This window comes from Oncorhynchus mykiss, chromosome 11 (genome assembly GCF_013265735.2).
Source record: "Oncorhynchus mykiss isolate Arlee chromosome 11, USDA_OmykA_1.1, whole genome shotgun sequence".
Taxonomy (NCBI): Eukaryota; Metazoa; Chordata; class Actinopteri; order Salmoniformes; family Salmonidae; genus Oncorhynchus; species Oncorhynchus mykiss.
The window spans coordinates 30,060,438-30,075,182 of record NC_048575.1 but is presented as its reverse complement, the minus strand read 5'-3'; the positions used below and the strand labels follow the sequence as shown (position 1 = coordinate 30,075,182).

The 14,745-nt window shown below is 41.7% G+C and overlaps 1 protein-coding gene across 2 annotated transcripts in view; it reads left to right on the top strand.

Annotated features, from left to right (window-relative positions):
* The first annotated feature begins 14,222 nt into the window (after positions 1-14,222).
* LOC110535566 (cadherin-10-like) overlaps positions 14,223-14,745 on the top strand; it is a 62,640-nt gene continuing 62,117 nt past the window's right edge. For both annotated transcript variants that reach the window (XM_036935296.1, XM_021620631.2), the window contains exon 1: positions 14,223-14,389. The gene's annotated coding sequence lies outside the window, so the exon portion shown is untranslated. The remainder of the gene's footprint in view (positions 14,390-14,745) is intronic.

Genomic DNA, 14,745 nt, shown 5'->3' with positions numbered 1-14,745 from the left:
ATCATATTTAGGCAGGCCTGTTTCCCACTTTCTGGTGTCGGATCTTGTCTATGTGTAGTTGCCTGTCAGCACTCGTTTGTATAGCTTCACGTTTGTTCAGTGTTCAAATAGGAATGTACGCATACGACGCTGCGTCTTGGTCCGATCTTTATAACGAACGTGTCAATATGTTTCAACACAGATCCCAAAAATGCTTGTACGCAATTGAGAAACTGTAAATACTGTATAAATCACCACCCCACGTATATAAAAAAGAGTTATGATTTGTTGAGGTGTACTCACTTGAGGACATAACTGAAGTACATGGTACAAACAAATATTATAAAAATATTCCTATTCAACAAATGTGGGGCAATAGGGCTTGGAATTACTGAAAACCTTTTGAAATATAGTAAAAGATTTCACATTTCATATAACTGTAAAATAATGTAATCAAACTTAGTGACAGTACAATATTGGTCACTATTTATTATAACCAACGACATCATTTTCTTCTAAATGTCCACTGAGAGGCACAGAGACACCATTCAAATGTGTGCAGACTCGTACCAACTTTAGCTTTAAGCACAAAGTGGTTTAGTGCGTGTGTCACCAAGAGAAAGTGGTATTTTTTTTAAAGTCTATGAAATTATTTAGTATTTTTTCATCTTAAGAGCTCTAAATTTGTTTGAGAAAATCACAGCGAGATGGTTTTGCTAGACTGCCACCATCCATATGTTGTTTTCTTGGCTCACTCGCTCAGAGGAAGAGAAAATCGAATCTTTGTTTGGATAAGCCAGAAAATGTGACACATCACTCCCTATGCAAATACGAAGTCTGAAACCTGACACTTCAAGTCAGCTCTGCTGAGACAGTGGGAGAGGAGAGCATACAGATGGGGCTTTCTTGAACTATAAGGCACAGGACCGTACGACGTTCACTTTGTACATCAAAAAGACAGTCGGAACTGGTCCAGAACTGCTTAAATGCAAGCAAAACTAAATGCATGCTCTTCAACCAATCTCTTCCCTTCGCCCGCCCGCACTTCTAGTATCACTACTCTTGACGGTTTTGACTTAGAATATATGAACAACTACAAATACCTAGGTGTCTGGTTAGACTGTAAACTCTCCTTCCCGACTCACATTAAGCATCTCCAATCCAAAATTAAATCTAGAATCGGCTTCCTATTTCGTAACAAAGGATCCTTCACTCATGCTGCCAAACATACCCTCGTAAAACTGACTATCCTGATCATTGACTTCGGCAATGTCATTTACAAAATAGCCTCCAACACTCTACTCAGCAAACTGGATGTAGTCTATCACAGTGCCATCTGTTTTGTCACTAAAGCCCCATACACTACCCACCACTGCGACCCTCGCTTCATATTTGTCGCCAAACCCACTGGCTCCAGATCACCTGTAAGTCTTTGCTAGGTAAAGCCCCGCCTTATCTCAGCTCACTGGTCACCATAACAGCACCCACCCGTAGCACGTGCTCCAGCAGGTATATTTCACTGGTCACCCCCAAAGCCAACTCCTCATTTGGTCGCCTTTCCTTCCTGTTCTCTGCTGCCAATGATTGGAACGAATTGCAAAAATCCCTGAAGCTGGAGACTTATATCTCCCTCACTAACTTTAAGCATCAGCTGTCAGAGCAGCTCACAGATCACTGCACCTGTACATAGCCCATCTGTATATAGCCCACCCAACTACCCCATCCCCATGTTGTTCTTTTTTGTTCTTTCTCTACTTGCACATTCATCTTCGGCACATCTATCACTCCAGTGTTTAATTGCTAAATTGTGATTATTTTTCCTCTATGACCTATTTATTGCCTTACCTCCCTAAACCTACTACATTTGTACACACTGTATATATACTTTTCTGCTGTGTTATTGACTGTACATTTGTTTATCCCATGTGTAACTCTGTGTTTTTTATGTCACACTGCTTTGCTCTATCTTGGCCGGGTCGCAGTTGTACATGAGAACTTGTGAATTTAAAAACAAAAATTAAGAATTATATCCTGTAGCATTAAGATTTCCTTTCACTGGAAATAGGGGGTCTAGCCCGAACCATGAATAACAGCCCCAGACCATTTTTCCTACTTCACCAAACTTTAAAGTTGGCACTATGCATTGGGTTAGGTAGCATTCACTTGGCATCCACCAAACCCAGATTTGTCCATCGAACTTCCATATGGTGAAGCGTGATTCATCACTCCAGAGAACGTGTTTCAACTGCTCCAGAGTGCTTTACACCATTCCAGACGATACTTGGCATTGCGCATGGTGATATTAGGCTTGTGTGCAGCTGCTCGGCCATGGAAAGCCACTTCATAAAGCTCCCAACGAACAGTCATTGTGCTAATGTTAATTCCAGAGTACGTTTGGAACTTGGTAGTGAGTGTTGCAACCGAAGACAGACTATTTTGTGTATGTCCATTACATGAAATCTGAATAAAAATCTATTTAAATTACAGGTTGTGCAACAAAATAGGAAAAACACCAAAGGGGGTGTATACTTTTGCAAGGCACTGTAGCCTATCACTTGTGCACCAGTGATCTCTGAAGAGGAAACGGTAATATGTAAGCTAGTCTAACAACATCACTCGCACTGGTCCTCTGAGATTATAATTCCAAATGACACATTCAAATAATTAGGGTCTTATGACGGTATGCTTATTCAGCTACACCCGTTGCTGACAGGTGTAGAAAATCAAGCACACAGCCATGCAATCTTCATAGACAAACATTGGCAGTAAAATGACCTTACTGAAGAACTCAGTGACTTTCAAGTCAGTTCTTCAAATTTCTGTGCTGCTAGAGCTGCCCCTGGTCAACTGTAAGTGCTGTTATTGTGAAGTGGAGGCGTCTAGGAGCAACAACGTCTCAGCTGTGAAATAGTAGGCCACACAAGCTTACAGAACGGAACCATTGACTGCTGAAGCGAATAGCGCGTAAAAATCGAATTTCATGCTGTGGACATACACAAAATAGTCCAAATTGGTGAAGTGAAATGAAAAAAAAGACTTCTTACAAAAACTTTTTTTTAAATAACTGAAATGTGGTGGGTGCATATACAGTGCCTTGCGAAAGTATTCGGCCCCCTTGAACTTTGCGACCTTTTGCCACATTTCAGGCTTCAAACATAAAGATATAAAACTGTATTTTTTTGTGAAGAATCAACAACAAGTGGGACACAATCATGAAGTGGAACGACATTTATTGGATATTTCAAACTTTTTTAACAAATCAAAAACTGAAAAATTGGGCGTGCAAAATTATTCAGCCCCTTTACTTTCAGTGCAGCAAACTCTCTCCAGAAGTTCAGTGAGGATCTCTGAATGATCCAATGTTGACCTAAATGACTAATGATGATAAATACAATCCACCAAAAAAAATAAACACATTAGATGTTTGCCAAAAGGAATGAGGGAGACTCCCCAAACATATGGAAGACGGTACTGGGGTCAGATGAGACGAAAATCACAGCGTCATGCTGTGGGGATGTTTTTCATTGGCAGGGACTGGAAAACTGGTCCGAATTGAAGGAATGATGGATGGTGATAAATACAGGGAAATTCTTGAGGGAAAGCTTTTTCAGCCTTCCAGATATTTGAGACTGGGACGGAGGTTCACCTTCCAGCAGGACAATGACCCTAAGCATACTGCTAAAGCAACACTTGAGGTGTTTAAGGGGAAACATTTAAATGTCTTGGAATGGCCCAGACCTCAATCCAATTGAGAATATGTGGTATGACATAAAGATTGCTGTATACCAGTGGAACCCATCCAATTTGAAGGAGCTGGAGCAGTCTTGCCTTGAAAAATGGGCAAAAATCCCAGTGGCTAGATGTGCAAAGCTTATAGAGACATTCCCCAAGAGACTTGCATCTGTAATTGCTGCAAAAGGTGGCTCTACAAAGTATTGACTTTGGGGGGATGAATAGTTATGCATGCTCAAGTTCTCAGTTTTTAATTTGTCTTATTTCACAATACAAAATATTTTGCATCTTAGAAGTGGTAGGCATGTTCTAGGTTGTAAAGCAACAAAATAGGAAAAATGGCAAGTGGGGTAAATACTTTCGCAAGCCAGTGTACATTTTGTAATTTCACTGTATGTTCTAAAAGGTTTGTATAAACTTAAAGTGTGTAGGCTAATACATATCACTGGAGTAGCCTATTGGCTTACTGTAAAAAACAAAACACAGTGTCAAAACTCATTGGATCCACCTCACCTATTGAATTAATGCACTATACAGCACAAACCCCACCACATCACCCACCAATATACTCCAGCCTAGACCACCCACTTTACCACTGCTTTGATCTCCCCTCAGCTCAAAGAAATCAGACAATTAAATGAGGAGCACTGCACATTTCGGAAGGAGTTTCATTCCAGTGGCCAGCACTATAGGGGTGGTGTGGGATTGGAGGTTAGGAAAGGTATGTGTTTCACTGTCGCTGTTTGGTTCCTGTTGTGTTTTCTATATGTTTTGTTTAGGCCTATGTGATCTGTGAGAAGTGTTAAGATTTCCTCTTGTCGGACAAACATGAATCTGCATCAGAATTATTTTAACTTTTACGATGTCATGATTCAAAAGTTTAATATTGGGATTATTTTCTCCTTCATGGCATAAGGAGTGCTAGCTCATAAACTGAAGAATATTTATAGGATAAGATTGATTGGCTTCTTTCTCTCGTTGATATGTTTCACACTTTGCCAATCTAAACCAAAACACACATTTGAGTGACAGACATGGGAACTGAATTACTATAATCTGGGATGTCATGGGTATATGCTCTTGTAAAGCAATAACATTAGGAAACAAGAATTTCAACCTACAGCTGTCAAATGGTTTGGTATAAGTTGAAGCAAGCACCAACAGCTTGATAAAAAGTGTAAAACATGTGACTCAATTTCGTGAAACTAGGTGTGTGTCGCGCGTCACCACTTCACAGGAGATACTATTGAACGTAAACATTTTTATTTTTATTGAATATTTAAAGCATACAATATACCTGCAGTGAAGCCGCTCAACAACTACATCACATTAGTCATCTAACAGCCTCCCATCCAGAGCGACATACAGAAGCAACCAGGGTCAACGCCCTGCTCAAGGGCACGTCGACAGATCTTCCGCCAGCCCTCCAAGATTCCCAATAAAGTTCCCCAAGAGCTGTCCCTCAACCATCCAAGACCCCCTCCCACAGCCCCCCCCCCACAATAAAAATAAATAAATACAATAATTCCATTCCCCAAGACCCCCCCCCTAAATCACCAATAACCAACAAAACGAACAAAAGGGAAAAAAAGACAAAGGAAAACAGAAAACAACAATGCAAAAAACTAAAAACATCAAGGACAACAAAATAATTTTGCCACGACTTTGAAAGTTTGCTTGGTGTCATTGTCTATTTGGAAGACCCATTTGCAACCAAGCTTGAGATGTTGCTTCAATATATCCACATAATTTTCCTACCACATGATGCCATGTATTTTGAAAAGTGCACCAGTCCCTCCTGCAGCAAAGCACCCACACAACATTTTGCTGCCACCCTCGTGCTTCACGGTTGGGATGGTGTTCTTCGGCTTGGAAGCATCCCGCTTTTTTCTCCAAACATAACAATGGTCATTTTGGCCAAACAGTTCTATTTTCGTTTAATCAGAACAGATGCAAACCGTAGCCTGTCTTTTTCATGGCAGTTTTGGAGCAGTGGCTTCTTCCTTTCTGAGCAGCCTTTTGTTTTAATGTGGATATAGATACTTTTGTACCTCTTTCCTCCAGCATCTTTACAAGGTCCTTTGCAATGGTTCTGGGATTGATTTGCATTTTCACACCAAAATATGTTCATCTCTAGGATACAGAACGCATCTCCTTCCTGAGCGGTATAACAGCTGCTTGGTCCCATGGTGTTTATACTTGCGTACTATTGTTTAGACAGATTAATTTGGTACCTTCATGCGTTTGGATATTGAACCAAACCAGGATGAATCAGGCTTGTAGAGGTCTACATCTTTTTACTTAGTTCTTGGCTGATTCCTTATAATTTCCCATGATATCAAGCAAAGAGGAACTGAGTTTGAAGGTAGGCCTTGAAATACATCCATAGGTACACTTTCAATTGTCTCAAATGATGTCAATTAGCCTATCAGAAGCTTCTAAAGCCATAACATGCTTTTCTGGAATTTTCCAATTTGTTTAAAGGCACAGTCATCTTATTGTATGTAAACTTCTAACCCACTGGAATTGTGATACAGTGAATTATAAGTGAAATAATCTGACTGTAAACAATTGTTGGAAAATTACTTGCGTCATGCGCAAAGTAGATGACCTAACCGACTTGCCAAAGCTATAGTTTGTTAACAAGAAATGTGTGGAGTTTTAATGACTCCAACCTAAGTGTTTGTAAACTTCTGACTACAACTGTAGTCAGTGGATTAAATAAATAAGTCATCAGATGAATGAAAATAAATTCACAACCTTGTCACAACATAACTGATGGACTCAAACGCATTAAGAAGGAAAGAAATTCCACAAATTAACTTTTAACAAGGCATACCTGTTAATTGAAATTCATTCCATTTGACTACCTCATGAAGCTGGTTAGAGAATGCCAAGCGTGTACAAAGCTGTCATCAAGGCAAAGGGTGGCTACTTCTAAGAATCTAAAATATATTTTGATTGTTATAACACTTTTTAGGTTACTACATGATTCCATATATCTTATTTCATCGTTTTGATTTCTTCACTATTATTCAACGATGTACAAAAAAGTTCAAATAAACAAAAACCATTGAATGAGTAGGTGTTTCCACATTTTGGGCTGGTACTGTATATGGGGACGTGTGTGTAGTGTTTAATCAAGTGTTGTTTTTTGTATCAGTTCATATACTGTACCATGTGCCACAGAATCGGAACATCAAAAATGTCTTCCTAATTATTTTGCAACATGTATGGCGCAGCTATCATTTCAGACAATTGTATCCCTAATACTGTATATTTCAGACAAATAAGTTTTCTACTTTCTCCCTCTTCCATCTGCCTCCATTTTTGTGGTAATGCAGCAATCAGTTGGTTGTAACTTTGGATTGAGCAAGCATTCCCATATATTTTCGATAGCTGCATATGTGACAAATGTGACATATTACACATCTCTTTATTCCAATTAATATTTTTTTAAATCTATCAGTATATTTGAGTTAACCATAATATTTGTTCTGGCCTTTCTGGAGGATAAAATTGAAATTGGACCTAGTTATGTATGGTTTCTTTAAAACTTATCTAGGGTAAGGGGCAGCATTCGGAATTGTGGATGAAAAGCATGCCCAAATTAAACTGCTTGCTACTCGGGCCCAGAAGATATGATATACCATATAACTGGTAGATTTGGATAGAAAACACTCTCAAACTGTTTCAGGGACACACTCTTTCCAAAACTGTTAAAATAGTGTCTGTGAGTATAACAGAATTAATTTGGCAGGCAAAAACCTGAGAAATATCCATTCAGGAAGTTTTTTTTTCTATTTCTTTTTTCTATTCAATGCCACTACAGTATCTATTGACTTAAGACTCAAATCACAGTTCCTATGCCTTCCACTAGATATCAACAGTCTTTAGAAATTGTTTCAGGCTTGTATTCTGAAAAATGAGGGAGTAAGAGCAGTCTTAATGAGTGGACCCTGCCGTGTCAAAGAGCTTTTTCATGCACAATCCCGAAAGAGGGCCTTTCTTGTAAACCTTTTATATTGACGACGTTATTGTCTGGTTTAAATATTATCGATCTATTTAGGCTAAAGACAACCTGAGGATTGAATATTAACATCGTTTGACATGTTTCTATGAATTTTACGGATACAACTTGGTTTTTTTGTCTGCCTGTTTTGACTGCGTTTGAGCCTGTGGATTACTAGAGAAAACGCGCAAACAAAACTGAGGTTTTTGGATATAAAGAGACTTTATCGAACAAAGGCAACATTTATTGAGTAAATTAATGTCTTCTAAGTGCAACCATATGAAGATCATCAAATGTAAGGGATTAATTGTATCTCTATTTCTGACTTGTAACTCTTCTACTTGGCTGGTTACTGCTTGTAATGATTTGTCTGCTAGGCTATGTTCTCAAATAATCGTAAAGTATGCTTTCACCGTAAAGCATTTTTAAAAATCTGACACTGTGGTTGGATTCACAAGAAGTTCGTCTTTAAACCTATGTAAAATATGTTTTGTTTTCTGAATTTTTATAATGAGTATTTCTGTATTTGAATTTGGCGCTCTGCAATCTCACTGGGTGTTGGCCAGATGGGACGCTAGCATCCCATTAATTGAAAATGAAACTTTGTTAAAAGTAATGGGACATTTTTATTTATCTTTATTTAACCTGCTGAGTACCTGATAGCATTTCTATGTTGAAGATTTAAGAAAAATGCAGTGCTTTTTTCACAATTTTCAATCCATTTCACTGAGTTTTTGTAATAAATTCTTGAATAAGTTCCTCCAATTATTTTCGATTTAACTTATTAAAAGGCTAATTTACATTGGGATCCTAATGACTGTTCGGGACCTTTTAAAGCGTAGGAAGCATGAGTCTTTATTCACCAAAGTAACAACACAGTGTGGTCATAGACTTTGCAACTTAGTTGTAGTCACGATCTGGTTACCTATAACTACAAACAAAGTTATGTTTTTGGGGCTTTACATATTTATTTGCTGCTGCACTCAACAATTTCGGAAAGGTTCTGACCAGAGAATATACAAAAGTCCCCATGCAGCAGAAATAGGTGACTGAGCAACCAGAATGGCAGGGACTATTGTACAATCTGTATACTATTGCAAATCCATATGTTATACTGTATGTAGTTATACACACACATACACATTGACAATGTCACACACAGACACGGAAACAGTCACACACACATACACATACACTGAAACACACAAACACATACAAATTAGAGAGGAGTATTTAAATGAATCTACTAACTTAGATGTTATTAAGAGCAGTTGGAGAACACGGAAGGAGTGTTGTATAGGAGGACACATAAACCCTCACGTCCTTGGCTAAAGTGGACCACCAGTACTTCCCACTAAGACATCGCACCGTCCTACCGATCCCCGGGTGACCAGAGGAGGGGGACGTGTGAGCCCACCAAATTAACCTGTCTCTAACCTCCAGCGGAACATACACCCGTCCCGCTGGACACTGTGGTGGCTCAACACGCGATGCTCGCTCAATGTCTGCGTCCACCTTCCACCTCACAGGTGCCACTAGACAAGAAGCCGGGAGGATGGGCGCAGGATTAATGGCCCGCTCCTCCGTATCATATAGTCGGGACAGTGCGTCTGCCTTAGTGTTCTGGGAGCCTGGTCTATAGGAGATGGTAAACCTAAATCGGGTGAAAAACATGGCCCACCTTGCCTGACGAGGGTTCAGTCTCCTCGCTGCCCGAATGTACTCTAGATTACGGTGGTCAGTCCAGATGAGAAAAGGGTGTTGGGCTCCCTCAAGCCAATGTCTCCACACCTTCAGGGCTCTGACAACAGCTAGCAGCTCCCGATCCCCCATGTCATAGTTTCGCTCCGCCGGGCTGAGCTTCCGAGAAAAGAAAGCACAGGGGCGGAGCTTCGGTGGCGCACCCGAGTGCTGGGAGAGCACGGCTCCAACCCCAGCCTCGGATGCGTCCACCTCCACTATGAATGCCAAAGAGGGGTCCGGATGCGCCAGCACGGGAGCCGAGGTAAAAAAGAGCCTTCAGGCGACCAAAAGCCCTGTCCGCCTCAGCCGACCATCGCAGACGCTTCGGCCCCCCCTTCAGCAGTGACGTAATGGGAGCAGCCACCTGACCAAAACCTCCGGTAGTAGTTGGCAAACCCTAAGAACCGCTGCACCTCCTTTACCGTGGTTGGAGTCGGCCAATTACGCACGGCTGCAATGCGGTCATCCTCCATCACCAACCCCGATGTGGAAATGCGATACCCAAGGAAGGAGACGGCCTGTTGGAAGAACGAGCATTTCTCAGCCTTGACGTACAGGTCATGCTCCAACAGTCGCCCAAGTACCCTGCGTACCAGAGACACATGCACGGCATGTGTAGCGGAATAGACCAGAATATCATCGATGTAAACCACCACACCCTGACCGTGCAGGTCCCTGAGAATTTCGTCCACAAAAGATTGGAAGACTGCTGGAGCATTCTTCAACCCGTACGGCATGACGAGGTACTCATAATGGCCGGATGTGGTACTAAACGCTGTCTTCCACTCATCTCCCTTCCGGATGCGCACCAAGTTATATGCACTCCTGAGATCCAGTTTTGTGAAAAACCGTGCTCCGTGAAATGACTCAATCGCTGTGACATTGTGAGGTAGCGGGTAACTATACCACACCGTGATGGAATTTAGACCTATATAGTCAATGCACGGATGCAGACCTCCCTCCTTCTTCACAAAAAAATTAACTCGAGGAGGCAGGTGAGATGGAGGGCCGAATGAACCCCTGCCCCAGAGATTCCGATATGTATGTCGAGGGCGTTCACGCTCTCACCCCCCGAAGGAGCCGGACGAACGGTCGCCAGGTATAAGTCCATCTGGAGTAAGAAGCCCTGGTACCCGGCCGCCGTCCCATCGTACTCCCTCGGGAGGGCGAGTCGAATCCCACTGTGCTCAGGCAATGAAGGAGAGGGTAGTGGTACTGGTTGGGGGGTGGCTGATAACGGTTTGGGACGCCCACCTCTCTCCATCGTCGCCATCACCTGATCCATGGCGGTCCCCAGCCGGTGTAACACTGCCGTGTGGTGTTGAACTCGCTCCTCCACGGACCCTGGGAGTGCGTCTGCTCCTGCTGACTCCTTAATTACGGGTGCAGGATTCTGTGATAACGTGCGTCTCGGTGAGAGGTGTAGGAGTCAGGCGCAGGAGAGCAGGGATTTCTGAGAAGCGTGTTTAATATAGATATATGTATACATAGTCCACCAATACAAAATTGGCCCAGATGAATATCCAAACTGCACTCTCGAAGGAACTCGTGTCAATACACGGACACTACATACACGTACGTAAATGCGAAAACAATAAACAGCATAGAATACCGAACGCAAATACACACAAGCTTAATCCTGCACGAATTAAGGCAGGTAATAGGTGCCCTATATACACACAGAAATAAAAGCAATTGAAACCAGGTGTGAAAAGGAACACAGACAAAACAACCAGAAAAGGAAAAAGGGATCGGTAGCGGCTAGTAATCCGGCGACGCCTAGAGTTACCTTCGGTAAAAGTCGTGACACATATCTTTTGAACTGCTAGAAACAAGACATTTTGTCTGTAGTAATGGTGAAATCAGAACGGTCATGAATCTATGCTCAGTTTATTCTCTATGGCACTCAGAGGCTGCAGACCAGATTTTTTTTCTAGGTTGCACAGCAAGATATTTACAAGCAATTTAGAGCAGGCTAGCTAAGAAAACATGCAGTAATTCAATGTTGGCTAGCAATAATGTTATTTACTGTATAAATAAGTCAAGGTACCTACCCAGAAGCTGCTGAAAATATTCTTCCATTTCACTGCAGTGCCCTACGAGCATACATAAAAAGTAGTGCACTATAAATAAGGTGCCAACAATGGTCTGTAGATATTTCACTGAAAGCTCAGTTCGTTGTGTGGTTCTATATTTTCTCTACAGACCCTTTTTGTGTCCCAAATGGAACCCCTTTCCCTACATAGTGCACTACTTTTGATCAGAACCCTATGGGTCCTGGTCAAATAGGGAATCGAGTGCCATTGGCCCTTACACACTACCTCCTGGCATATACTCCTGGCGAGGTCTGATGAAAGATCACAGCTTCAATAAGGATCAGGGAGCTCTGTGGAGGTGAATGGGAGTGCAAGCTGATAGGATACTGATAGGAGCAGACACAGCGTCTGCTACCCAAATGGCACCCTATTCCCTTTATAGTGAACTACTTTTAATGTAGGCTCATAGGGCTCTGGTCAAAAGTCTTGCATTATATAGGGAATAGTGTGCCATTTGAGTTGTAGAGGACAATTGGAATAGCATCCCTGAAATGCACTTACTTGAGATAGCTGTTGCTGCCCCTGGAATAAAAAACATTGATTAAATGCAACAAATACTCCTCACTACGTAGTAGTAAGTGAAGACACTGTACCAAGAGGTGTTAGAAGAGTAGAGGGCAAGTGACATGGATTGGAAAAGAAAACTGTTTGCCAGGCAGTGGAATACTTTTACTAAGCTAGCTACTGATGTACTTAGAGCTATACTGTAAGTACTGCACCAAGGTGAGTGATTTGTTGGCGGTGTGTGTGAGAGAGTTTTGGTATATTGCAGTTTTTTTTATTTTTTTTGTTTTTGCATGTACATTGATTGATTAATTAATGTTATGCTGCTCAAATATCAGTAACACGTATTTTTCTAAACTATTCCAATCTGTAACTTGGGTTTATTGCACCCGTTACTGAAATTGTTGTTCCAGTTTAAATGTTTAATCAAGGTAGTCCCATATCTTAGTCTTCCCAACCCTGGCAGTCATTTTGAGTGCAGGTTGCAGGTGATTTATTTCCTCCAGATGTTGGATATCCCAACTCTGGCTGGATTCCAATAAGATGAGTTTCAGGGCACTGTATTAGGGTAAAACTATGCACATAAAATAAGGCCTTATGAAATACACATTCTATTGTCTTAAATAATTCAATTTTAATTACAAGGTATTCAAGTAGAATCTCATTTGGGGAAGGGCACAGACTGAAAATGAATGAATTCATCAACCATGTCTCTGTCACCAGTAAACATAGTAATGGGTGGTACTGATAACAACATATTTAAGGATGTAAATGACAAGACAATTAAAACAACTATGCTGTTTATGTACAAAATAGCCTGTTTTTTACACTGGCTTGTTACATACACACACAAATGGGCACACATCGATACGACATGCTCAGGCACACGTACGTACGTACGCACACACACACACACACACACACACACACACACACACACACACACACACACACACACACACACACACACACACACACACACACACACACACACACACTTACCCTATATATCTCTCATGACAGCAGAAACGACACAACTGTAAATGATGAAGGATGTGGACCTGGCTTCACATCAGAGAAAGGCTACCTCAGTGCCTGTGTTAATTAGTTTAGCCTGTTTGCATTTGTATTTATTTATGTATTAGGTACAATTTGTCTGCATCTCAAGTGGCACCCTATTCCCAACATAGTGCACAACTTTTGGCCCATAGAGACGTTGAGTTAATCATCTATCCACACTGATAGTGGGAGATACAACTTGTGCTAGGATGATGGCTAGTGGACTGTCTGCAGATCCTGAGGGACATCCCATGCATTTCAAAATTTCTCCATCACATCATTTATCAGCTCAAGATACATGTATGTGTATTGGCATGTAATGCCTTTTCTCTCTCACTCTCACTCTCTCTCCTCAGCATCAAACACCACTGTGATGGTATATTATCTCTCTCCATTTCCCTCTACTAAATTAAAATGCTGTATCACTTTCAAAAGGGAAATAATGAAAATATATGATGGAGTGCTGCCTGCCTGGACAGACTTCCTGCTCGCACGCACTAAGTTTCATTGCTGGCCGGTTGGCCAAGTCACCAGGCGGCGATGGAGATGGAGGAACATCCTCCCTCTGAGAGGGTTATTTACAACTCATGCCTGGTTTCTCCTTGATTCCACTGTCATTGAAAGGAGATTAGATCGGGACGATTGCTTTAGACATCAAACATCACAGATTCAATCCATAAGAGTAGCTTACAACATCCTAGCTTAGACTAGTGATCCTCCTCTCCACAAAGCTGCCTTTCCCCCTTTCTCCCTGCGTTCACATGGAGATCTTTCTGTGCCACCCAGGAGTCCACCCCCCTTCAGCCTCCTAACCTCCCCATCCTCAATTCTACTGCTGCTATAGTCAACTGTTGGGAGTAAGGTCATTCTCCTTTCCTTGTCCCCTTGTTGCCATTGCTCCTTTTTCTTTTCTCTCTTTTTTCTTCTCCGCTTCAGTCTTCCCGACATCCACAGCAAGATGTGATGCGAGGGGAGAGAGAGGCAGAGAGAGAGAAAGAGAAGTTGGAAAGACAGGGTGGGGGGAAGAGAAAAAAGAGAGGAAGGGGGTGGAGAAATAGAGGAAGGGAGAGGGAGAGTAGCAGGCTGGACAGAGACTTACGCTCACACTCGCTCTCGCAGCACTGTTGTCAGTCTTGGAATGTAAGTGCAGCCGAGAGGATTCAGAATAAGCGCCACCTCTAAGCACTGCTACGTGAGGAGTAGGGACACAGTAACACGACACTCAGAAACACAGATGGACACTACTAAGCTGTAAATACAAAAGGTAAGGTTTCGGATTTTCTGTTCTCTGTTTTAAAGGATATTTTGTCTCACTTTTCTGGATGGTGTGGTGAAATAACCCACCTGCAATAGATAGGTGCTGGATTGTTGCGAACAGGTAAATCAATGCATTACATGTTGTTAACGTGCAGAATTCTTTACTTTGGGCACCTGCCATGCTACAAATAACATATAATCAAGGGGTTGATATCTGGAACCTCTGTGTTGAATATTTTATGAAGTTTTAATCCGACCAAATCTCTGTGGTCAACTTTCCTCTCCATCTCTGTAAAACCACTGCAGTCTTAGGAAACTCCAAAATAGAAAGTGCTAGAAGAAGGACAGTAGCTACATGTATTC